We start from the raw sequence: 26,492 nt of genomic DNA, 5'->3' as shown, positions 1-26,492 counted from the left end.
GTCCACCTTCAAAGCCCGTCTTAAAACTCACTTTTACTCCCTGGCTTATGACACAGTCTTTATTTTTATATGTTTTTAGTTTAATTAAATTTAGTATAAATTAAATTTATAATATATATATAATTTATAAAATAAATTTAGTATATGTAAAAAACTTTTTTTTTTACATATACTATTTCACTATTGTTATTTGTTATGTCATGTGTACAACACTTTGTTTTCAGCTGAGAGTTGTTTTAAAAGTGCTATATAAATAAATTGCTTGCTTGCTTGCTTTCCCTTCTTTGTACAGTCTATCATTATTCAACAAACTGCATAGATCTGAACTGTAGGTATAAAAAATTAGTTACTAATAATTTCTGTGTCAGAAAATATTTTACACTAACTCATACTTAGGATTCTAAAGGTTTAAAATATTTGTGTTTAAGCAGTAGAGCATCTACAGTGAGGGATCTAAATCATTCAATCCCCTGCTGAATTTGTAAGTTTGGTCACTTACAAAGGGAAAAAATGCCTCTAATTGTATGGTTGTTTCATTTTAGTAAAAGTTAGAAATTGATTTGTATGTCATCATTTCAAGTATATAATAACCACAAATTGATTGTGTGCCTGACACATAGGTTACAATCAATCAGTCAATTACAGATACTTGTGGTCTCAACTTGTGTGTATAAAGCACACCCATTTGCAGAATCAACCTCCACCACCATGGACAAGGCCAAAGATCTGTCAAAGACATCGGGCAAAAGACTGTAGATCTCCTGAAGGCTGTAATTGGCTAAAAAAACATTAGCAAGAAGCTTGGTGAGAAGCTGACAACTGATGGTGTGATCAGGACTTGTTTGTGATTCAGAAGTAAGAAATAAAAGAAGAAATAAAAGATGACCATCGGTCGACGTTGGTCTGAAGCTCCGTTAGTGCAAAAAATGTGGTGGATCAGTCCAGAAGTACACGGAAGCAGCTTGTTAATGATCTGAAGACATTTGGATCCACAGTCACCAAGAAGACCACTAGCAACACCCTACACTGTAATGGATTGAAATATTTCAGTACCCACAAGGTTCCTCTACTCAAGAAGGCTCATCAGGTCCATCCGAAGTTTGCCAATGAAGATCTAAATGATTCAGAAAAGGCTTGGAAAAATGTTGGTGCTTAGATGGAACCAAAATCTGAACCTAGCTCTTTTGGCCCAAACAACACTATCCCCACAGCCAAGCACATTATTTTGAGGCTGCAATGGACAGGCCTGTCCATTGATCCCTCTGGCCATTGTAACATCAGTCTGGTGAGGAAGGAGCGGCTAGCAGGTCCAGCCAGCGTGTGGTGTGGGGGTTAGCCGAATAACCTGAAGCCAGTCAGTTAAATCCAATAACAGACCGTTATTCACTGTCAGCAACATTACACCTTATGAGCCAGGTCTCCACGGCTGTACTCATCCGTGCATACATGTGCAGAGATTGGTATCGCCGGCGCCAGCTTGTTACAACAGTATGGTTTCTTTTGAAAAAAGAACATGAGCAGCATGGAATGGCTGCTGCTAACAACACACACCCACTAGGAGACTCCCACAGCCCACAGCTCTTACCATAGTGTGGCAACCCCCCGTAGTGGTGCTATAACCCAAAAGGGTTGTTACACCATGTACCATAAAATTTTGGGTGGCAACCTCCTTCCTATATGTGGATATATCTTAAAGCATGACGCTGACCCAAAACATGCCACCAAGGCAACAAAGCAGTGGTGAAGAAGAACCATAGTAAGATCATGGAGTGGCCTAGCCAGTCTCCGGATCTCAATCCTGTAGAAAGTCTGTGGAGAACACTTAAGCTACAAGTTGTCAAGCAACAGCTAAGAAATCTAAAGGATTTAGAGAGTTTCTGTTAAAAGGAGCGGGGAAAAAAAATCTCTCCTGGGTTGTTTGGTGACCAGTTACAAGAACATCTTATGACTGTGTTTGGCAATAAGGGGTTCTCCACCATTTACTAAGCCATGCTTTACTGGGGCATCTTTCTGAATATCTAGAGTATAAAGGCCCATTACCAGAAACTATATTCCAGTGGCATGATGTGTTAGTAAAATTGGGTTTGTCATGCTAAAAGCCAAATTGTTTTTGCACAGCAGTAATCTGCAAAGCTGATTATGAAGAAAAAAAGCTTTTTAAGTGTCTGAAACTACCTTTGTTGATTTGGTGATTGGTTTATGAAAAAAAAAACTAAAGCTAAAACTTGTCTCAGTGTCTTTGTTTAAGAAAACAGTGAAAAGGAAGAAGAAAAAGAAAAAAAGGAAATGTAAACTAGCTGATTAAACAAATAAGCTGCTTTGGTTATATTTTATAAATACATACAGCCTACATCCTTTCACAGACCTTCAAAGAGTTGAATTGAAGTTATCAATATAAGTTATAAATAGGTGAAAAAATGCTGAAAGAAGTTAAGGAAACCTTCATGCTATATTTAAAATGCAGTGACTGTTTATTATTATTTCTGTCAACAATTTAGTTTAAGAGGCTTGAGAGTGTTTCTGTCAGTTGTCGCAGGATATACTTAAAAAAAAATAATAATCACAGTAGTAATAATGAGTATTAGTGGAAAAAATAGCATATATGCAATATGCATAATTAAACTGAAAGCTAATCCTAATGACATGTGGGACCCTATGTGCCCCGGCCCAATTAATACATTGATGACAATGTTTGTTAATACTGCTGGGCATAAAGGAAAGATCTTCTACAGTGTGTTGAATATTACCTGCTTGTCATCAAAGGCAATCTCAGACACATTGTTACAGAAATTGTTTCATGGTGGTTTTTCTGTTACCAAGTATGTTCCATTTTAAGATAACAACAGAAAAGCTGGTTTTATAAGTAATATCCAAGTATTTTCTTTTTACTATTTAATATGAATTTTTAATGTTCTAGTTTTTCAAACTTCTGTTTCATTTTATTTCATGTGCCCTTTAGATGTGGTGTAGTGTTTGTTTTTGAAGTTGCTGTTTTAAATGAAAAAAAAAAAAAAACCCAAACACTTTCATGCTGTGCTAGAGTGGAATTTTGGTTCTAGACATGCTGTTTTAGCATGATCTGGCAGAGGTGATTTTTCTCTTTGTTTTCTGGTTTCCTTTCTTTTCACTTTTCTCAAATCCTCAAGGAATGTAGCTCTAAAGGAGTCTATTTAAATTCATATCATAGTAGGACTCACTGATTTATTTTACCTTCCAGTGTTTCTATTACAACATGTTCTTTTTTTTTCTCTGTTTCTCTCTCAGTCGAGAAGGAAAGATGGCAGTTTAGGCTTTAGCACTTGGAACTGTTTATTTTTGTGTGTGTTCATAAGATTCTGTAAACAAAACAGGCGCAAAATTGGTTTGACCACTGGTCGTATTGTTGCACCTCAATTACTGTTCCTGGTCTGAAACTTTGTTGATGTGGCTATTGAGTCTGAATATACCAGATTTTATTCTTTCCCCTTCTCCTGTTCTATTTGGCATTTGTAGCATGGATATATGAGAAATACAGCGTTGGGGAGTAACGGAATACATGTACTGGCGTTACGTATTTAAAATACAAAATATGAATAACTGTATTCCGTTACAGTTACCGTTTAAGTAAGCTATTAAGACTCGACTGTACACTGTGTTCGTGTTTTCCTCCAAAACAATAAGTTCCATTGGAGCAGCCTTTCAACACCTCTCTCTGTCTCTTGCTAGCAAAGTTGAGCCAGACACCAAAGTAAAGCTAGTTTTTGGCCACGAGCCCGACATGGAACCCGACACATTACCCGGAGGTCCCTTTACTACGGTTCGGAGCGGCGGAACTGTTTTATATATGCGCGGAATAGTTTTCTATACGAGATCGCTGCAAAAAGTGCAGCCTTACCTAATGTCCACCTTACTGTTACTCATTTTATATTAAGATTTAAAATTTAGTTAGGTATTGGTAGGTATTGGTATGGCGAGTAACCTTCAGTAATAGTAATAAATCACCCAGCAATAGTATATTCATGTAGTTGTAAAAAGCATGACAATATATTAAGTAATCCAAAGTATTCAGAATATGTTACTGTCATTGAGTAACGGAACGGAATACGTTACAAACTACATTTTGGGGCATGTATTCTGTAATCTGTAGTGGAATACATTTGAGAAGTAACCTTCCAAACACGGGAGAAATAGAACTAGAAATCAATTTTCATTCAAGTAAAAACTTGAATCGAAAAAAAGTCTATTTATTTTCCATTAGAAAAAACTTGCATATAAAAGATTTTCGTGAGGCAGCTTTCAAAATATTATAGAAATCTTTTTTAGACAGCCACTCCTTTCCATTATACTGGCAGCTTTGCACTGGCTCAGTGTAGAGTCAGCTGTTGAGGAACCAGGGCACCCTGATGAGAAGTGGGCTACTAGAACAAGCAGGCATCGGTGGGCAAGAGACGAAAATAGGGTGTTGTTCAAATGCTACTATGTAAGTAACCCTGGAATGGATGTAGTGCTTCTGAATGACAGCAACATCAGGAAAAAGGAACATGAGAAACTCGAGAAATACCAAGGGCTCAGAGAAGAGCAAATGTAGAGGGTGATGGTAACAGTGGTCCCAGTGGTAATCGGAGCACTAGGTGCAGTGACCCCCAAACTAGGCAAGTGGCTCCAGCAGATCCCAGGAATAACATCAGAGATCTCTGTCCAGGAGAGCGCAGTCCCCAGTTTATTTATTTTTAGTTATTTTTTTATAAATAAATAAATTAGGCAGCAGACTCGACCATCAACATTCCAATTAGTAGATGAGCTGCTCTACCTTCTGACCTACAGCTACCCCAAGGCCATCTCTGGGAGGCCATCTTCCTAATCTGTGGAGGTTTTGCTCCATAGATTGTTGCTCTGACACTAATTAACTAATGTGACTAATCTTTCTGTCACTTGTAGAGCTTCAGGGTGTTGGACTTCAGGTTGAAGCCTCCATACATTATGAAGTGCTTTTGTGTCTCGACACTGGTGAGCCTGATTGCAATGTGTTGGCAATCTGCTTAATTTTATAAATTTAATGGCAGTTATTAGCAAACCTTCAATAATCTGTTTGAAATTGATTGCATTTAATCCCAGTCCAACTGAGCTGATTTTGAAAGAGGCCGACTCTCACCAGAGGACCTGTATAACTGGCTTATGGTTGAAAGTGGTCGTGCAGAGGTTGAATGTACTGCATCCTCAACAGTGTTGGGGAGTAACGGAATACATGTACCGCTGTTACGTATTTAAAATACAAAATATGAGTAACTGTATTCCGTTACAGTTACCGTTTAAAAAGGTGGTATTTAGAATACAGTTACTTTGTTGAAATAAATGGATTACACGGCGGTACTTTCCTGTTTCATATTGTGGCGGGTCAGGACTGTTTGGGTTTGTTTGACAGCTACGTTCTGTTGTTCCAGGTGGCAGCATTACGGTTGCCATGGTTACAGGGTGACGCTCTCCCTCAGTGTGTTTCCTGGGTGAGAGAGGACTTTTTGTTGTTGTTGTTGTGCTAAGCTAATAGGCAGAATGCTACAGGTATAGCTCTAAAGAATGTAGCATCATAGGCAGTGTAGTCCGTGCTGCAGGGAGAATGGACTGCCATACACGTTATGTGTCTGTGAGCGAGGGAGGGAGAAAAAGGAAAAGTACGAGCTGTCATCGAGCAAAAACGGGAGCTGGAAGCATGTAAATATAATAATAACCACTGCAGCCAAGAAGAGTGCCTGACGAGCCCAGTTGTAAGTAAGCTATTAAGACTCGACTGTACGCTGTGTTCGTGTTTTCCTCTGAAACAATGAGTTCCGTTGGAGCAGCCTTTCAACGCCTCTCTCTGTCTCTGCTAGCAAAGTTGACCCAGATAACAAAGTAAAGCTAGTTTTCGGCTACGAGCCCGACATGAACCCACCGTATTAGCCAGAGGTCCCTTTACTACGGTTCGGAGCCGCGGACCTTCAGTAACAGTAATAAATCACAGCAATAGTACATTCATGTAGTTGTAAACAGCATGATAATATATTAAGTAATCCAAAGTATTCAGAATACGTTACTGTCATTGAGTAACGTAACGGAATACGTTACAGAATACATTTTGGGGCATGTAATCTGTATTCTGTAATGGAATACATTTTAAAAGTAACCTTCCCAACACTGATCCTCAACCTCTGGGCGACCAGATGGTCAACACAACCACTTGTAAAGCAGTCCCTGTCAACAAACAAATTCAATGCAATTGCTGTTTTTTTTCATACTTGGACAGAGGTTGCCATGTTTTTTTTTTTCTCTACTGTGACAGAGGCCTAAAGAAAGATGATGATGAGAGAGAGAGAGAGAGAGAGAATACAGCAGTGGAAGGAATGGAGGGATAAAGCAGAGGGGGTAGAGTCAAATCAAAAAAAGACATTCATAAAAGACTTAGTGTAAGAAAGGGAGAGCAAGGAAAAGTCATTTTTATTATTGGGGTTTTACCTAAAATCCTCTGATATCTGCATCGCTGGCAAGTGTGGGATTTTTGTCCCTGCATCATAACAAAACACACTTAAGAATGAAAGAAGACAGAGGAAAGGAGAGCAGCAGAGAACGAGAGAAGGTTTGGATGAAAGACATTGGAGAGAAGAAAGGATTTAGAGCCTGTTTTTTCTTTTATGAAATCTGAGTGTCTTTACTTTGAGAGAGAAGGAAGGCCCACCTACCTCAGCATGATTCAGATATTCCACATCCACAAACAGCCACATTTGTATTAATCATTTCACAACAAATAAACATGTCTTTTGCCAAATTGATTGGTCGGTCAATTGCACCACATGTGAAATTAGTATCCTCTTTTTAAGTAAGATTATTGCATTCAGAAAAATTCTGATAATTGTGTCCCCCCATTGTTGCATGCCATAGCTATCAAAACAAGCAATGACTATAGAGAAAGATTAAGCCTTAAAAATAATAATCAAGACATTCAATATTTGATGACAGTAATATAATTGTTTCTACCCATCTTCCTGTCTGAGTCAGGACCATTTCTGTCTTTGCTTCAGTGATATGAATATTGAATGCTTTCTCTCTGCGGGTTTCCATTTTGGTGTATAAGGCCTATAATTCCCTATTGACAGTCTGCAAAGGTAGAAGCCATTAGCAGTCATGCTGTGCACTCAGTGTGTATATTTGTGTGTGTTCCTGAGTTGAAGGTCAGGAAAAGGGGAGGCAAACACCATCACACTTGTCAATCAGAACACGACAGAGCGGGAGAGAGAGAAGGAGGTGGTGGAGACGCAGAGAGGACGTGATGTTCTGATAACTTTTGAAAAAACTGAGAGAGAGGGGGAAGGAGAGAATACTCCAAATAGAGTTAAAAAATAGACAGGAATCAGTTCAGACAATGAATAATTGAAACAACGCTGAACTTAGTTGTTAAGAACTGCTTTAAAAGGGGACACAGCCGCACCCAAACACTCCACACTCTGTAACCCAGATTCTTTTCTCTGATCTTGGTGTCTGAGTATGTGTTTTGCTGTTTTTACCATGCATATCAAATGCTGCCGGGTTATTAAAAACAACTTTTAAAGGTGGCAAAATGACTTGTGTTCACCTAGAATCACCGAGGGAACTTAAACACACAATAACCTTTCTTTGCGACTTAATTTTGTTTACTTGTGATTCTAATCATGGTCTAATACCTTTGGTTTAATGTTTTGTTTGTTTGTTTGTTTTTGCATTTCCAAAATAGGAGGCAGGGCTTTAAGATGAACAGTGACATGATCCTGGATTTTCAGTTTTCCTGTGTTTTTGTCAATTTGTATTATGATCTATGTATAATATCTCTTTGCTAGTCTTAAGTTTTTTCTGATGGTCCCTGTTTAGTTCCTTGATTTATTAGATATCCTCTTGTGTCTTTGCCCTCTGTGTCTGTGTTTATATAGTTGTGTGAGTTCGTGTCTTTTTTTCCTCCTTGTGTTTTATTCATTTATGCTCTGCCTCTCCTCTACTCCTGCATCATGTTCCTCTGTTTCCTGTTTTATTGTGAAGGTCTCGTGTTTCCATGTTCATTCTGTTCAGTTTTGCTTCCCCTGTCTCGTTATGGTTATTCATGTCAGCTGTGTTTCCTTGTCTGTTCTCATTTCCTCGTTATCCTGTGTATATATGTCAGGATCTCCCTCACAGTTGTGTCTCTCCCTGTGTTTCTCCATATGTTTAGATTTCCCAGTTTAGGTTTTTGTATTGCTTTTTCCAGCCAGCAAAAAAAAGCTGACAAACAGATCTGAAATGCTCATGAAATCATTCGGATCTCTTGGATCTCGAGTTGGATCCCACCTGACTGCATCAGTGTTTTTATGCTATGATTTGTCCGTATTATCAAAGTCTACAGGTTAGTGAAAGTGCTTTGGGATTTTGCAGAAATGTAGTCTCACATGTGCAAACAAAAAGAATACAGATACACATTAGCACACAGGAAATGGTTACAGTACCTTTATTAAAATCTAGATTGCTCTTTTTCATCACTTGTCCATAAATTTTGCAGGTTTATATCCCATGTTTTTGTTGTAAACCAGACCTCCTTCTGCATAAATAGTGTGTTTAGATTTATGCAGAGAACAGCTGCCTCAATCTCAAAGTCCTCAAACAATCTCTGCCACTTTCTAATGGAAATTGCTCAACCTTATATCAATTAACATATTGCTTCTTCTCCAGCTGCCTCCCACTGATCTGAATTGCAATGTCTTTTTCAGGGATTAAGATTTCTGTAAAACCCACTTTAACACACCATTATTTTTATTAGTACAGAACTGGCTCTCTCAACAGGTGTCTTCATTTTTACACTGTGATTTGTCATGTGCTTAATAGATAGTGTTGGTCAGAACTGAAAGATCTAGCTGCATCTCTGTTCATGTAGGGAATTTGGGCCAATGTCTCCTACTTTCAGTGGAAATTCTTGGATTTACTTACAATCTTTATCTCTGTTTTCTAGGACCATTGCTCACCATCCAGCCTGCAAACTCTCCAGACCAGCTCTGCATCACCTGCTCTAAGCTCAGCCAACCACAACCTGTCATGCTCTCTTTCAGCCAGCTTGCAGTCAGCTAATTCGTCTGCTTGTACCTGTGTCTATAGTCAACCATAGCTCAACAGTAATTCAACTGCTAGGTCCCTAGGTAAGACATTACACACACCCAAGCTTTTAAAGAAATCTTGTCAGTCATTTTGTTTTAGTTTATATTAGAAAATAGAGGCAAGTAACCAACTACTATAAAATGAAACTGTGAGATTGTTTTATTTTTTGAGTAACCAACCAGCACTTTAAGAAGCTTATTGTGTTTTGAGAGAAATTGTAAATACTTACAGTGACACTACAGTAACTCTTACATTAAAAATAAATAACTGTAATTTGATGCATTACTATCATTTAAACAGTGTCATATGTTTGAGTATGCAGATGGCCAAAGACATCTGAGTGTTTATATGACTAATGGCAGGACAGATGGAGAAACGGATGAAATCCTTTTTATGCGCGTTGCAAATAGTGTCAAAAGAAATCGTAATAAAACTAAAGCCCGCTGCTATGGCACGAGATATATTATACTATAGTAGAGACCTGTAGTCTGAAAAACTCTCACTGGTCACACTGCAAGATGAAAGCCAAATCCTTCATGTCGTAAACGGTAGTTGGGATGCCAGACTCGAATTCCGGTGGCTTAAAACAATCTCGGTCTTTTTGATACCTACCGATGTCATCACTTTTCTGAGTACACCCAGGGGCTGCATTTGCATGATGTGATTGGACACTGCTGGAGACTTCTCATGTGTCTCTTGAGGCATTCAGCTCATAGTGGGAAGAAGTAACCCACTATGATCAGAAGGAGGAATTTCTAAAAGAGCATCACTGCACTGATAGCTTGCTGATACTGAGCTTAAACAGGCATCTGAAGGGTGTTTACTGCAATTCTAGTGTGTGAGAAAATGGTCCAAAAACACCTACAAAGAAAAGTGCGACAGTTCTGAGCTGTATTAGACTGAGGATCAGGGACTAGCTAACATGACCAAACAGCGAGGAATTTAGCATGACATTAAACTTTTTCATTTTTTTTCTGTAAAATACCAAAATATTTGTTTTTCTATATCTTAGTTATGTGTTGATAGAAAAGTGTAACATCACACAGATGTTTGATGTTACACTGATACGTAACTGGATGAAGAACTCCACGGTGTATGAGCTCAACCAAGCAAAGATAATGCAAATAAGCACTCCATTTATAGCATTATAATTGTGTGTTAATGTATTTATCCTACACGTTATGATAGAAAGGTCATTGGTAAAGGATTTTCAGACATTTGGCTTTGTATAAAGGATTATTTAAATTTCTGTAATATTGCACACCTCACTATAAAAACAGAAAAGATGCTACAAAGGCTTTGCGCCCCGTATATAACGGTAGTCCCAAGGTCACCATGGAACAGATTTGTACCCTTTCATTTTCAGCCTGTCACATGCCACTGGGTTTGAATGGAAAACCTGCACACTCCTGGGCTTTGACAGAACATAGTTTGACACCACAGCACCATGCAGAACACAGTGAAGCACAATGCTAAAAATAATGCCAGGTTAAAAGTCCATTCTACCAGCATTACTTCATGACAAAGGATGTATTTTATAGGAGAAATTAGAACAAATCTGATAAATTAGACAAGAAAAAAAACTTTAAAGGCATTAGTAAAGTAGTAGCAGTGAAAGAAGAGCTTATTTCTTCTTGCGGACCCTTTGGCTTTCTTGTACTGTCAACTCTATTCTAAACTCAAACCCAACTCTTCAGTACACCAATAAGTGCAATTTACCCACATTATATCATACAATTGAATGAATGAGTCTCTGAATATTTATTTAAAGGAGCTTAAATGTTATTATTGGTCATCTAAACCCCATACTTAGGGCAGGGATAGCTCAGTAGGTAGCGTGGTCGCCCCACGATGGGAAGGTTGGGGATTTGAATCCACTGAACGGCTACCATGAACTACCCCATCATTAATAAAGCACACATTATTATTATTATTATTATTATACTCAAAAGGGATGCAAAGTCCGTCAATTTGAATTGTTATTTCTATAGATCAAAAGTATATTGCAGTCATAATAACACTGTGTTATTATCATTTACATTGAATCCACAGAGCTAGTTGTTCAAATGCTTCTTAATGTTCATACAACACCTTTGTTTTGCATGCATGCACTGCAGAGCTGCAGAGGTCAACATAAACATCTGTTTCTTTAGCATGGATCAAGCTCTAAAAGCACTAGATCTAGATTTCCTTAAACAACCCCAGTGCTTTAGGATCAATCTCAGGACCCCAAAACATGCAGGCATTATAAGGATTGTACAGACAGACAAATGTGGATGTATTTTACGGTGAATCTTGTTTGAAAAATTGAATACAAAAGTAAATCCTAAAAGTGGTTGCGCACAATACTTCATGTTTCCAGGGAAAAGTCAGTTGCTTTTTAATGTTGACTTTGTTGGATATTGTAAGTGTTTCTGATGGCACACAAAAACCAAACTATATCATTGTTTCTTGAAGAGTAAATTTTAATGTAAACATGCATAAAAGCTCTGACCTTTGGGTGAAAGGCTTTTATACAGCATGTACTGGATAATATGAATGTAAAGATGTGTGTAGTAAACAGGAGAAAACTTGGTATTGATGGAGACAGCTGTCCCGGTCCACATGTCTTAATAGCACCCAAAAAAGAAAAGAATAGCACTTTACAGTCTGTGCTAATGTAAAATCCACCCAGAAGTAGGTGACAGCTGCTGTGACTGTACTCGGACGAATGATGGATACAGATGTCTGACTGAATGACTCCCATGTGTGAGTAGGCGTCACGTTATATGTAGTGTGTGTTTTTTCTCTCTGTGTGAGAGTGTTTCACTATGAAGATAAAGGATACATTTCCATCCGAGTTATGTGTATGTGTGTTTGCATGTGTGTGCGTACTTGTTTGTTTTTTGGTTTATGTGACTGCAGTGGTGAAAAATGATGGATGTGTATGACAGGTATCTTCGTGGTGATGGATGGCTGGCATTTTGTATAGACGCAGCTGGCAGAGTTTCAGGTCTTGGCAAAAATGATATGACTGGGTTATATTGGTTTTCCACTGGGGGTAAATTTGAATAAACATAAAGTTAAAGTTTTAATGATGCTGTTGTAGAAACTGGGTCATGGTACTGCAAATAGTAGCAGGTTCTGGGAAAAGACTGCAGTAAAATCTGTCAGCTTTTGCTAGGTAAAATTTAAGGGATGGATAGAAACTAGATACAATTTGGTAGAGATGTTTTGAAAACACTTCTACCTTTCAGAGTATTTTTTTTTTTTTTTTACTATGGAACGAAATATAAAGAATTATGTAATAAACAAAAAAGCATGCAAATAGTTCTAAGTTTACACGATTTTTTTGTATTTAACTGAGCTAGATTTGTCATGGCAACTATGCAAGCCTGCTTCATAAGGTTGTTGACTGAAATTGCTTCTAGAGGCTGTCCCTGCATCATAATATTCCACAATAGCCTTTGGAAAACAAAAAGATAAAATAATAAGAAAAAAAATAGCTAGAACCCCAGGTTTTAAACCAAATGGGATAGTTTTGTAGCCATGCTGGTTATAGTATAGAACATTTTTTGAATGAGAAGATTTATACAAACCTCTGAGTGGGACTGTAAATAAAATTTGCATTATTGATAACCACTTATTCCATCTGGCCCCAGATTCACTTTCAGTCAGCCATCAGAATGCAACCTAATGAATCATTCACATTTCCTTACGCTACATGTTTTTCCACTAATAATGGCTGCAGGTGGATAGTGAAGTCTTGTAGTTGTAGTTGCACAGTTAAGAATTCAGCATTGAAAGTATGTGATTTCTTGGCCAGGTTTCTTGAAAAAGAGAATAGTCCTGGTTAAATAGATAAAATAAATAAACTATTTTACGATGGTAATATTGTAGCCAGAGCTCAAAATGCACTTTGGGCACACATGATGTAATTGTTTTATATTTTTTATTGTGATTTATTTTTTTGTCAGTGGCTTACAAAGGTTTAATGTCACTAAGCAACAAGCAATAAATCTTTTTTGGCTGACTTATTCAACTGACGTTTCTGACTAACATTCACAACAGCATTCGCAGTAATGAAAAAGTTTTGTATAATTATATCTAGGGGTTAAAAGTTTCAGCACCTTCAGTTATTGAGCAGTTAAATCTGGTTGACTTTAATGTGTAATTTTCATGTTATGTGGCCTGGAGTTACTTTCAGTTAACCGCATGGATATGGAGTAGTAAAATAATCACATCTCACATTCTACTTATACTGTAACACATCATTTTCCTTTTTAATCTGAGTGGTGTGTTCACAGTGCAAACATCCTTTTTGGTACTTGAGCATCTATCTAGTGCTACTGATGAGAAGCAAACATAAATGAAGATGAGGGATTATTTTTAATGGTAAGGACACTTCAGCAAGTAAAATTTAATAAAATAAAAATCTAAAGCTTACTTTTAATTATCTAATTCAATTTATAGTTTTGAATCAGATATTGGATTTATTTATTTATTTTTAACTGTTGTCCAGTTTAGGACGCGGACCATTTCTATTTTTAAATCTCCAAGTTTTCACACATTTACTGTAGAGTTGTTTTAAGTTAAAAGAAAAACTTTTGTTTTTAAGGTAATCAAAATGTGTACACACAGGAAACGGATACCAAGTGAGTGGATTGTAACTTATCTAGTCAAGTATTTTCTTCAGAGAAATGTTGTGAACATGCATCCACAATGGGATGAGATTAACAAGTAGCTTGCTCAATTAAGCTGGCTAAATCCATAAAAGGCACTAAGCCTTAAAGGAGTAGAACAGGTTAGCTGATCACAGCCTGTCCACAAAGAAAGATTTATTGGAGCTCACAGTACAAATTACTGTATCGTAGATTACACTCACTCATTTCTAAGCAAATATTCTTCCCACGCTGCACCACTATACCCAATCAAAAGCCCCTTTTCTATTAGTACCTATTCGGATCAACTTGTGGCTTGCCACGACTCGACTTGGATCGACTGGTTTTCCACTACAATCGATTACCAGATCATGTGGGTGATCGTCGTCATAGCAACGTGGGCGAGCGTTGGCCAGTTGGTGGTATGCAGTTTGACGACGTTACATTTTAGTACCTGACCAGATTGCTTGGAACCCCAGCCGAGCAGGTACTATTTTAGTAACTGCTACCAGGTACTATGATCTAATGGAAAACCCTAAAAACTGTGGCAAGTTGATTTGAGTAGGTAGAAATGGAAAAAAGGGCTTAAGGCTTGCACCTGCAGAATCTCACTCTAATACCTGAATACAGCATGCACTGGAAGTAAGCACACTCTGCTACAGAAAAAAGTTTCTTACCAAATCAGTTTTGTCACATTAATTATCTTTTTGCACAGATGCAACGCTTACACGGAAGAGGTTGTATAATGTTGAAAGGAAGTGTTGAAGGGTTACACTTTCAGCTACAATTTGAGCCTGCTACATATTTATTATAATTAGCACTTGCATTTTGAAGTGTAATGATTAAGCTATTAATATTTCTGTATTTCTCCTTTTGGATTTATTGACAGCTTCTAGTTAGATTTTGGCATAATTCTCATAATTGTGAAATAAGGTCACAGATTTTTTCCTTTTTCTTTTGTGGGTGCAGTGTGCTTTTCTTTCTCATTTAAGATGTTTATTCATTTATTTTTTAGTACTTATTTTGAAAATGTCATATCTTCTGCTCTGATTCAGAGTTTTCCGAAGATAGAAGAACAATATTTGATTCCATGGTGCAGAAAGCATCTATTTTTACCCTGGCAAACAGATGAACACAAGAAATAGAATAACAGGTCTGGGAAGTTGCAGAGGAACCTGAGGGAATAGAATGGAAAGTAAGGAGAAGGGCGGGGGCAGTCAATTGGGAAAAAGAAGTGACAGGTAGAGGTAAAGGAAGAGAATGAAAAGAGCACTAGAAGAGAAACAAAAATTAATGAAAAGACAGAGATAAAGAGCAAGTCACAGAGAAAGAAGAAAAAAAGAGTAAACAGAGACTCTGAAAAACAAAGAGGAACAAGAGAGAATCAATCTGCCATCAGGCTGCTACAGCCGCAGACTGATTACAGCTGCCTGCAAAATACCCTGTGGGTGTGTGTGTGTGTGTGTGTGTGTGTGTGTGTGTATTGATTAGCACCAACCCTTTGAGTGTTACAGCGTGAGGTGTCCATGACTTACCCAATCACTGATGAGAGGGACCCTGCTCACTTCCTAGCCACCACCCCATTCACTTAAAACACACACATGCAGAAGCACACACACACAAAACAGACAGCTAAAAGCCATTGCAGCAGCATCTGGTGTGGGTTTGGTTCATGCTGTGGGACCTCCCTCCAGGCACCTGACAGTCACTAATGCTGAGCAAGCAGGGAGTAAGATGGAAGTGAAGTCACAGACATACACATAAGAAACAAAAAAGCACATGCAGCACCTAACCTTGCACTTCTGTGCACATGGTCTGCTTCTTACTCTCCTCAGTACAAATATACCTTTTAATACATACACAAAAACATGTTTTTTGTCCATTTACTTTGACAGGAACCAACACTTTCTTGTGCTTGTGTGCTCATTCCAGTGGTCAGACATCAATTTGTCTGTTGTCAGTTATGTTTAGCATGAGCAGCATTGACGTCATTTATAGCCAGTTTACTAACAAACTAATACAATCAATCTCAGGCCAAAGACCAATTACTGTTTTCAATCAGCAACTCAGGAAGGCGAGTTGGTGAAAAATAAGGGGGAAAAAAGGTCAGGGGGAGATTTAGACTTAACATACTGGCTGGCCTAAATTTTTAAACCACCTTAAATTATTTTATCTTTGTGTTCCTAATGTCTAGTACATGTTATGATCGTGCTAGAGACAAGTTGAGATAGGAGTCTGAAAATGCATGTAAACAGAGGACTATTAGGGCTACATCCACACGTACACGGGTATTTTTGAAAACGGAGATTTTCCGTTTTCGTTTTAAAAAATAATCCCGTCCACACTTAAAGGCAGAAATGAAGGAAAACGTTGCTAGGAACATGCCAAAGCAACAGGTGGCGATATATTCCTAAACGTGCAGAAATGTTGGCCAATCAGAAGTCTAGAAGCCTCGGTGGGAAGAAGTAAACAAAGCTGGGGCATAGAAGCAGAACCGAGTCGTATGTGTGGAGGAACAGTAACTGTGTGTGTATATGTAAGCATTTAAACACTGCAGAGAGAACAATTAACAGTAACAGTATTGTAGAAATTAATTTCACCGAAACAATAACGTGGCGCACAGTGTGACGTCAAAAAATGCGCACACCTTTGACGCTGCGTTTTCTGCGTTTTTCTCGTCCACACGTAAATGCAAAAACTGAGTTTTCAAAAATATCCACCCTGGCAGGCATTTTTAGAAATCTCCGTTTTCAGCGACCAAAAACGCCGTTTACGTGTGGACGAAAGGTGCAAACGCATAGAAAAATCTGCGTTTTCAAAAATACCCGGGTACATGTGGACGTAGCCTAAGATTTGAGATGACTTTTCAGTTACAGTATTGTTTTCACACCTGGACATAAACCTGAAACAACAGAGGGAGACAGAGATGGAATTGATCAGATTCCCCGTGAAGTATACGAGTTCAGATAAAAACATGGTGCTGTGATCATAAATCTCTGCTCCTGCTAAACGGGATGAACGGATGGACCACCAGGATGCAGGTTTTTGACAGGAAAACAATATTAAACAATGCGATAAATAATGTATGAATGCATGTTATCTTGTTATCTTTTCTTGACTCTGTTATCACTTCTACTTTTGCTCCCTGAGACAACACATAATCTACATGACAGCTAACCATAAATGGTTCCTACAGCACCTTGTTGATGTGTTCGCAGTTTGACTGCAGTGTAGGTAAATAAATAGAATAATGTTTCATGTCTAACGCATTTATGCTCACAGAAAATTCTGTCACACAACATCACGAGCTGGGGCACATTGATAATCCAGAACTAGATCTTATTTAAATGCCTCTTAAACAACAAGAGCCTCAGATAAATATTTCAAATATAAATGTAATGAATGAGTGCTTGTCCTCTGTGATGTACCCGATGATAAGATTGCTCCAATTATGTTATCATGGATGAGTGGTGCGTGCTTCAGACAGTAGCTGCATTGCTGCTCTTCTTCTTGTTTGGCCCACCAGTAGCAGTAGGTGGTTTAAGACTAATGGGAACAATATTATGATGTCTCACAAAGACACTGTCATAACACGTTGAGCAGTTAATGAGTCTCATTCGGAGAGAGTTGATGAAAGAAAATATATTATAATGAGAACATTAATATTATTATTGTAATTAGATGTCTGGCATGAGACATTAACTTTTTATGTCTCATATTTACTTCATGTTTATGCTAGTGGGATAATAGTAGGAATGGAAAACTGAAATATCTTTACAGCTTTCAAATGGCTTTAAATGAAATTTGTCAAAAATATTCAAAGTGCCAAGAGGATCCATATTCCTCACGTCTGACTATTCGGTGCCTTTTTATGTCCCCTGAACATCATTTGGATTGGTTTAGAGTTTAGAAGTGTAGGAAGTGTGTTACTGAAATGAATCTATCAGATCACTATTTCCTTTTAACTTAATTCCTAAATCTAAATCCTCTCTTATTAATTATTTATTAAGATATAAGAAATAAAAAAATAAGCAGACATGATTACCGTGAATATGCAAATACTATACACTGTGTTTGAGGTATTTAGTGTTTTCTGTCATTTTTTTCTGCTGTTACAAAGGTATCGCAAATTATGTGATTGGACCATGTTTCAGAGGGTTAGTGTAAATATCTGTAAAAAGAGTCTTTTCATATTCTGCTCTGCTTTGCAAATATTAGTGGTGATTAGTATTGCAGGGTAAAGAGCGACCTGATTGAATTTGATCAAATTCCTCCCATCATAATTTTCATTACAGTAATTAGTGTGGGAAAGTGAAGCAACAACAGCAAAACATTGTGGTTTTAATTACACTAGAGTGGGAAAATTAGCTCTCGTTTCAAAATGACTGAGCGCACCTGACTGACCTGTATGAATCAGTATTCAGTTTGTTGACAGTGGAGAGTACAGCATCATCAATAGGAGCATAGAAGACTTGAAGGGGGGGTCCTGAAAGCACAGAAAACCAATACCTACATTCACATAAGATGGTCAGCTTGGCTTTAACTAGTTCAGATTTTAACTAAGAGATTATTCTCTTTCTCTTTACTCAGTACACCATTTTCCATAGTCGAATGATTTAGTTGAGTTATGGACCAAACATTAATGCATAATTTGTTCAGAATTTTACATTTTAAACAAACACACTAGGCTGCTTTGCCATATAAAATGTCAAACTCATATTGATAGATACAATACTGTCAGACTGATGTAGTATATTGTTTTGCCTTGGTCTAGTCGTCATATTATGATACGATTTTTTTTTTAATGGCACTAACAGGAGATCACATATCTCTCCAGTTTTCCCTTGTCTTTATTGTTTGCCTGTAAATTTAAAAACTAATTTAAAAATTAAAATTTTTAATTTAGGGCACTACATGGTCAAGTGTCTCTGAGCACATGTATTCTAATGTATTCTTTTATATGTTCTAATTTACTTGTGTTTTCTTGCAAAACACTTTGATTTATAAGTGCTATACATATAAATAATTTTATTTCTGCTTGCTTACTTACTAGAGTGATTTGTCAAAAGTCAGATTATGAGTGCTGTAGTTATTAAGTGGCCTTGGTTGCTGTTGTATTCTTTCAACAGGTCTCTGTCCTTTGGTGCAGATGATTAGCTTTCTCCAGAAGTAGATCTTGCAGACAGAAGTAGCTCAGGCAGTCATAGCACCTGTTATAAAGAATTAGATGATATTACAGAGAAATACAGTGATTCACTTGCAGTAGCATATACTCTGTTTCCTCAGATAGGCGATTTCACTGGATACATATATAGAGAAAATGCTGTTATTTGAGTTTCTAACTTAACTGATGTCAACCAGCCTTGTATGTTTAACTTAAATTACAATAACTCACTGTGAGCTGAAGACAACACAACCCGTGTCTTCTACTAGGATTAGGTAGACAAATCACTAACTGTGAAAACGTAGATATATATTTCCACTAGTTAATATACTAGATTTTTTTTTTTTAATTTTGGGAAAATGTATACTCCAGTTCCAATAAACTAGTATTGCTTGCATATAATTGTCACTCCACTCTCGTACATCAAGAAATTTAATTCAGTTGTCTTTCCCCCACTGACAGATTTCATCGTAGCTGCATTTACATTTACGGAGTCACCCCCACTAGGAAGGGGAAAAAAGAAAAAAGTGACATAAAAAGAACCACATAAAGTATAAGGGATATTTCATTTTTTATGAACTGACGTGAACGACTCAGATGATGCAATATAAGCAAACTGTTTGCTTTATTTTAAGTACTTTGAACATAGCTTTGAACAGAGTCTTTGATTGATTGATACCGTAGTATAGTATGTCAGCTGAGTTCAACTTGAAGTGCATCAGTGATACAGAGTCTGAATCAGTAGGCTCAGGCTGCTGATATACATATTTACATAACTTAAAAGATAGATAATCTCCAGGTATCCTTTGATATTTTGCGTTCTAGCCGCCTGGAGTTTCAAATTGCTGCTAAATGTGCTAAAGCAGCCTTTTTCTCTGATATTATTGTGACCAATGGCCATAACCCTCGGTTGCTATTTAAAATCTTTAATTCAGTGGTTAATCCCTGCCCTGATATGCTGATGGTCCCATCCTCAGCTCTCTGTGAACAGTTTCTAAAATACTTTACTAATAAAATCCTATCTCTCAAATCCTCACTCCCCCTAGTGGTGAGCCCTGTTCTCACTGGAGAATGTGCTTCAACTTTTCACCAATTTGAGCCAGTGTCACTCTGTACACTTAAGCAAATTGTCAAGCAACTGAAAATTACTAGTTCTGCATATGAACCTCTTCTGTCTCGCATTGTGAAGGATGACATTGATGTAATTGGGCCCAGTATTCTGTTTTTAATGAACTTATCATTGTCTTCTGGCTATGTTCCCTCTATTTTTAAACATGCTATAGTGGAACCTGTTGTTAAAAAAAGGTGTCTTGATCATTGTGATTTCATTAATTATAGGCCGATATCCAAACTTCCGTTCCTCTCCAAAATCCTAGAGAAGATAGTTCTCTCGCAACTCCAGGCTTACCTGGATGCACATGACATCTGTGATAAATTTCAATCTGGTTTTAAACCACTGAAACAGCTTTGCTGAGAGTCCATAATGATCTTCTCTTAATTACTGATTCAGGGCATTCTGCTGTATTAGTCTTATTGGATTTGTCCTCAGCCTTTGAATTGGTTCAAATCATACCTTTTGAACAGGTCTTTCTCCGTTACCTTGGGTACTTATTCTTCCTCATCTGCATCCTTATGCTGTGGTGTGCCCCAGGGCTCTGCGCTTGGCCCAATGTTATTCTCATTATATATGCTCCCCCTAGGCTTAATCTCTGAAAAATATAACATTTCTTATCACCTCTATGCCGATGATATACAGATTTATTTTCAATTAGATGATGACGACATTGCTTCTTCGTTGCACTGCTTCCTCGAGTGCATGAGAGAAGTCAGAGAATGGCTTTCAGACAATTCCCTTGTCCTGAATGAAAAGAAAACTGAGATTGTGGTGTTTGGCAACCATATCCCGGGGGCCTATCAGCTGATACCTTTGGTTCCTTTGCCACTTCTTTCTCTGACTCAGTTAGTGACCTAGGGGTTCTGCTGGACAGCTCTTTCAAATTTAACAAACAAGTGTCTTCAGTAATCAAATCTAGCTTCTACCAACTGCGCCTTATTGCTAAGGCTAAGCACTATGTCCCTCATAAAGATCTTGAAAAGCTCATTCATGCTTTTGTGACTTCTAGATTGGATTACTGTAACTCCCTCTACTTTGGTCTTCACTCCGCTCTCCTTCACAGACTTCAGTTTGTCCAGAATGCTGCATAAAATATCGCATTGAATTTAAAATATTGTTGCTCACCTTTAAAATTATAAATAATTTAGCCCCTCGTTATCTAGTCGATCTTCTTAGTCTGTATGTCCCTGGGCGAGCCCTCAGGTCTTCAGCCCAATTACTCCTGGCTCAGCCTAGATCTAGACTTAAATCTAGGGGTGACCGTGCTTTTGCCCTAGTTGCACCTAATCTGTGGAACAACCTTCCTATCACTATCCGTGCGTCAGACTCCGTTTTATCTTTTAAATCCCGTTTAAAAACTCATTTATTCAACATAGCTTTTCCATCTAGTTAGTGTCCCTATTTTATATTTGGTTCAATTTCTTATTTATGTACTTTTTTAGCTATATCTGTTCTTAGTAACTTTGTTCTTATATTCCTTTTTATTGCTGTATAATTAGTGCCCTTAACCTGATGACATATGTGGTACTTTGTTAATAGTCTTTTTTTTATTGTCTTAATTTTCCTGTTTTTATTGTAAAGCACGTTGGTGTACCACTGGTCTTTTAAATGTGCTATACAAATAAAGTTGTATTGTATTGTAAAAAATAAAAATCAAAGATAAATTAACATTTTTTCACAAAAAAATGGCAACACAGTGGCATGGTAATACTGTTGCTTGATAGCAAGATGGTTTGATCCACTGTCTGGCCAGGGCCTTTCGAGGCTTCTGGAATTTGCATGTTCTCCTTTTGTCTGTGTGGGCTCTTGCTGAGTACTCTCACTTCCTCCCACAGTCCAAAGACATCTGGGATTAGGTTAAATAGAGATTCTGAATTGCCCGCAGGTAAGAATTTGAGTGCAAATGGTTGTCTGTCTCTTTCTATATTAGCCCTGCAACAGACTGGTGACCTGTAGAGGGTGTAGGCTGCCTCTTACTCCATGGCAGCTGGGATAAACCATGAATTGGATAAGCAGAATAAACTGAATGAATGGATTGATGGACAAAAAGATGACTGTACAAGAAAATTGCCTGTTCTTTAAAATGTATTTTCTGTAAGGAGCTAATGTAAAGCACCAAAACATTCTGACAGTAATCTAAGTAATTTGTCTACAGCTCTTATATAAGAACAGTCAACCATTTTCAGCTGCGTGGTTTACTGATTTTTTTTTTCCAAAGAACTAAAATATGCATATATTATCTGAAAAGGAATACCTCAGTTACCTTAGTTTTACCAAAAAAACAAAAACATGACAACATTCACCCACTAGGAAGCCTGATGCAGGTGCTTGACCTTAGCGCCGGCTCTCATTCAATTTATGTTTTGATGCGCCAGTGCAGACATTGTGTGGGTGTTTTGTTATGATTGTAAATGATATGCAAAATCATGCAGACAAACACATCAGTAGCAGCCTCCTGATTTACGTACTGTAATAGTGTTTGTTCAGACAAAAACATACATTTAAGTTTTACTGTTTATTCTCTGAAGTGTAGCCAGAGCAGTTTATCTGATTGCACATTGTTCTGTATGTATAACAACATATGGCTAATAGTTTTGGTTTGTCTGTAGCTCTGCTTGTGTTATCAGTCACATGCTCTAGCAGTTCATACAAAGAGGAACCATGTGGCTTCAGCAACAGAAGTTGATGGCCATTAAGATTTCTCTCTCACTTAGCAGTACAGACTGCAATTGCAGTACACATCTCTCATATGTTGGTTTTGTTCATATTGGGTTAAGAGGGGTTTTTAGGATAGATCTTATATACTCATGAGGATTGTTTAAGTTAACCGACTTGAAAGTAGTGACATTAATAATCTTCTCAGGACGGAGAAAAGACCAAACTTGGAGTGGGCTGAGACATAGCAGCAGTTATAGTTCCAAACTTCTGGCAGTGATGCCAGACATGCTGCTTGCTAATCTGACTAATACAGACATTCTTCTAGTGTCAAGTGACCTTTAACCCACTGAATATTTATGGAGGTCTTAAAGCATCAGCAGTCACAACAATTATGCATTTTAACAATGCAAAAGCACAGTTCTAAATAGAAGAACTGGATCATATGTGAAAGAAACTCCTTGAAACACAAAAGTTTCTGAATATTTTTCATAACTTGCACAACCATTTCTTTCAGTCCTTCTGCAAAAAAGAATGCTTAAAACCATATTGCTCATGGGGACATTTTGATATTACAATTATATATCACCTTGGAGCTTTGCTTTTAAGTAACAGGCATCGTTATACTGCCTCTTAATAATGTGAAAATATAACATTGAAAATATTAACCTATCTGATTTTGTTTTGCTCATTTTTATTCAGGTCTGTTGGTCCTCACAAGTCAACTAAAATAGGGCACGCATAAATTTTACACAAAACCCCAGGATAGTCCATTCTCTATATGACAATTAACCAACAGTACAATGGTGTCCCAAAGCCCCAATTATTCCTAAAACAATATTTCTCTTTGACAAAAGCTGTAAATTATAACTTCAAAGAACCACACAGAGACACAAATATGTAAACAACCCCATTTCCAAAAAAGCTTTGCACTGTATAAAATGATATAATGATATAAACCAAATGAAACTATAAAACCACAACAGAAGATAGAAATAACATCATATGAGTAAAAAAGATTATTTTGAGTTTAATGGCAGCAAAGCATCTTAAGAGAATTGGATCAGGGCTATGTTTACCACGGTGTATCATGCCCTCTTTTTTTTAACAACAACCTGTAAATGTTCTGGAACTGAGGAGACGTTTGGAGAGGAATTTTGTCCCATTCTTGTCTGATATGGACAACATGAGTTTAAGAGATTTTTATTTGCGGTCCAGCAATTTCAGTGGACATGTGTCTGGGCTGATGCTTACTGATAACTAGAAGCACCAGCTTGGATTTGTCTGCTGATTCAAAGATATCCGGGCAACCGTACAGCGCTCTGACTACTGCGTCCAAAGTGTTTATAAAATCAACAAAAATGTTATTCAATGCACTGTTCTTGCAGTCGTACTAGTATAACGATCATGTCCACAGTAGGTGAAAGACTGGAAGCCACACTGGCTTTTAGGAAAAAATTCTTGTAAAATATATTTCTGAAGGTAACTGAGGATTTTGGCTACAGTAGCAATTTAGCAGCAACAGCAAGAAGGTAAATTTCACAATGGTCTTTTTTTGTTTGTAAATTGTGAAGATTTGAGCATCCTCGTATCCTTATTTTTTGAACAGCTGGAACAGTTTTCCATGCTCCCAGCACTTGTTGAAGTATTTTCTATCTTTCCGACTGGTAGCACCAACTGTTTCTTCAAAGCTTGGGTCATCAGTTTTCAGAGGGATTAAAGCTGCTGTCCCAGTTATAACCTGACACACACACACACAGTAGTCCTGGTCATGTTCGCTCCTCTTGTCTAAGGCCATGTGAAATTATCCAAGGCTACAATGGTGAAAAATACACACATTTTGTAGGCTTGGGAATGTCAGTGTGTGCTCTTATATTTCTTATATTATAGGACATAAATCTCTTCAGTTTCTGTGTGTGTTGTCAGTAACTTTTGGCTCCAAAAATTCTGCATAATTGAATTTCCCCATTAAAAAGAAGTTCACATTTAACATTAACACATAGTCTAAGGTCGGGGTTAGCCAAGTTATGGTTTTTATTGGAAGTTATGGTAAGAATCATTGAAGTTTAATATCCTCTCCATGTGTATACGTGCAGTGGCGGTCCTAGCCTGTTTGGTGCCCTGGGTGAACACTCCCTCTGGCGCCCCTCCCCCCCACACACACACACAACATATTAAGGATTGTACATTAACATAAAGCTGTTGTACACACACACAGATATGAAGAGAGAGAGAGTATACATAGTATGCAAACGGCTACCAAACAGCCATAATTCGTCATACAATGAGAACAGGACAAATCAACAATTGACAATGACTAATTAATATTAAAATCTGTAACATAATGTATTGTTTGAAGTTTAGTCTGTTACTGTTACTATTTTTACCATTTCTTCTTGGAGCAACTGTAACGCACATAATTTCCTTAGGGATTAATAAAGTATTCTGATTCTTATTGTTTCAGGATGACCTGCCATTATCCAATGACACATCTGCTTACCTGGATCTTTTGCTCGTTTCACTTTGTCTAGGGTGCATTTCTGAGATTTCACACAACCCAGAATTTAAATCATGAATACATGATGGACTTGGATTTACAACCTAAATGAAATGTGCTCTATTTGGAAGCAGCAGGGCCCCCCTCCCCTTTCGACGGGTTGTGTGTGAGACTTTAAATCATCAAACTGTAAATTTTAAATTGTTATTGATCCCTTTACCCCTAGTCCTAAAGTGTATATTTATTTTCTTACTCTTCTTATATTTGTTGTTCGTCAAGCAGGTGCACCGAGGGCTCTCGCGCTCACTTTTCGTGTATAGAATTTTGATAAAAACATCGGTGCAAATTATAAGTCTGTATCATAATATCTGGTGTTTTCGTGTTTGTTGGTTTGTTTTTATTTTGTTTTATTTTGCAAGTTGGTTATTAGATGCTGCTCCAGGCAGCCAGAGAATCCCCCGCCGCCCCGCCCTCTCCTCCCTGTACCGCAAGCAGCAGGCGCACCTCGCAAACGAAGAGCGCCCTTACTCCCAGCAAATGAGCGATAGAAAACCGATCGGTGCTTATGCCATTCCCAATATGCGCTGGCTGACGTCGGGGCAGCATGAGTACAAGCATTTTTTTTTTTTTTTTTTTTTTTTTTTTTTTTTTTTTGCCGATGCCCATGATGCCCCACCACGATGCCGCCCCGGGCAACCGCCCGTGTCGCCCGTATCTAAAACCGCTACTGTATACGTGTGACATAGACTGTACTTAAAGGACTGTTTCCTTAGGTCACAATCTGTGTATGTGTGAGTGCACATACTTGTGTCCTGCACTGCAAAGGCATTTTCATTGTTGTCTTTACTGATGCGTACCACATTTTGTGAAGTAATAGGATCAAATAATATTTGGGGTCAAAATTTTTTTTCATTCATTTGTTTAGTTTTTTGGTCTGTCTTTCTACTCCATAACTGATTACATTAACCAATAAGTATTTAAATAACTTACTGCTTTTGCCTCACTCTTGTTGTCTCACACATGATCACTTCAATGTACTTTAATATATGTCTTCACTTGACAACAAGACAGAAAGTTTTGATTGTGCAAATTCAATGGCATGACTAAAAACGTGCTAGCATTGCTTTGGATCTATTCTGCAGGTTTTTTTCTTCCACTTCAAATTCCAGAAATGAGCCTTGAATCATCCTCGTGTGGGTACTTACAGTGGGGCAAAAAAGTATTTAGTCAGCCACCGATTGTGCAAGTTCCCCCACTTAAAATGATGACAGAGGTCAGTAATTTGCACCAGAGGTACACTTCAACTGTGAGAGGCAGAAT

At 37.7% G+C, this 26,492-nt stretch overlaps 1 long non-coding RNA gene across 1 annotated transcript in view; it reads left to right on the top strand.

The window, feature by feature from the left end:
* The first annotated feature begins 6,524 nt into the window (after positions 1-6,524).
* LOC146495770 (uncharacterized) overlaps positions 6,525-26,492 on the top strand; it is a 45,850-nt gene continuing 25,882 nt past the window's right edge. The window contains exons 1-2 of the long non-coding RNA XR_014871038.1: positions 6,525-8,359; positions 8,960-9,143. This is a non-coding gene — a long non-coding RNA (uncharacterized LOC146495770). The remainder of the gene's footprint in view (positions 8,360-8,959; positions 9,144-26,492) is intronic.

This window comes from Neolamprologus multifasciatus, chromosome 19 (genome assembly GCF_963576455.1).
Source record: "Neolamprologus multifasciatus chromosome 19, fNeoMul1.2, whole genome shotgun sequence".
NCBI lineage: Eukaryota > Metazoa > Chordata > Actinopteri > Cichliformes > Cichlidae > Neolamprologus > Neolamprologus multifasciatus.
Note: the sequence above shows the minus strand (reverse complement) of the source record. Positions and strands in the feature narration are given on the sequence as shown.